The sequence below is a fragment of the Asparagus officinalis genome, chromosome 7 (assembly GCF_001876935.1).
Source record: "Asparagus officinalis chromosome 7, Aspof.V1, whole genome shotgun sequence".
Lineage (NCBI taxonomy): Eukaryota > Viridiplantae > Streptophyta > Magnoliopsida > Asparagales > Asparagaceae > Asparagus > Asparagus officinalis.
In genome coordinates this window covers 89,975,441-89,976,661 of record NC_033800.1, presented here as the reverse complement: position 1 = coordinate 89,976,661, position 1,221 = coordinate 89,975,441, and positions in this window count along the sequence as shown.

Here is a 1,221-nt window from a genome sequence, read left to right as displayed (position 1 = left end):
GTTGTGGCTCAAGAGGTGCGTAATCCCCACTCACTCTTTTGAGGCTATTCCCGTAGAGGTCGTGTATCCTGCGGTTTGTTTAGCCCACGGGAAGTCCTATTCCCTGGTATCGGCGATGATAGCGTGTATTCACCGGGGGCTCCGCACTCTGACGGCCCAATTCTGTTGTGTGTCGACTGCCGACGAGGGGATTGGAGAGGTCATCAGGACTCCCAATCCCAGAGTGGGGCTGCCATACACCTACTTGATGGCGTGGTTTGTTTACCACTGTGAGTGTTTGATGAGCGTCCCCGCGACTCTTCAAGGAGACAGGTTCGTTCCGTTCCTTGAGCGTTTGGAGAGGTGCTCTTGGAAGTGTAAAGACATTCCCGATGCGCGGAAGACACTCTCCCATTTTGTCCATTACAATTTTCGTCGCTTCTTCCCTTACTTCAGCGGAGGAAGATACGGCGAGTCTCTTAGGGATGTGCCGACGGCGGACTGCCCCACAGCTCTCTTACGCGGCGCTTTTCGATGGTTGGTGAATATTCAGCCGGGGTATCACATTCTACGCACAGGCTCTGTGTGCTATCTTGAGCCGTATATCCCCTGTAGGTTCGCCCGTCAGTTCGGGTATGACCAATTGTACGTGGGCAACTCTAATCCCCGCCTACACTTCGAAGGAAGACTGGTGGATGGAGCTCGGGGATGGTTCTGGACCCATGCCAGTGGTACCCAGGCTCGTTTTGAGTTATCCGCGAAGGATCGCGATTTGCATCACATGCTTCTATACTGCCGGTGGTATCGGGGCGCCAGTGCTAACCCCGCTGGTTTCTGGTTCCAGAGCTCGTGTCTGGCGGAGCGCGATCGTCCTCTCAGGGGGGCTCTCCGTTCTTCAAGGCGAAGGGGCCACCAAACTGCTAGGGAGCTGTTCTCAGAGGATCCAGTGGAGGACACCGAGAGTTTTGACGCCGGTTTAGACGAATCTGAGGCTCCTGAGGTTCGAGTTCCTCCTCTTGGCCCTTCGTTGGATGCCCCTGGTGAACCACGAGAATCTGAACACCCAAGACAGGTCCAGAGTCTGACAGTTGGATAGATGGGGACACCTCTTCTGTCCCCGAGTAGTTCGCTTCTCTCTAAACGTCAGCGGGAGGCCGCGGCCGAAAGTTCTCGAGCAGAGGTGGCCAAGAAGGCCCGTCGAGATGAGACAGTCAAGACCGCTCGAGCAGCGGAAGGGCAGGA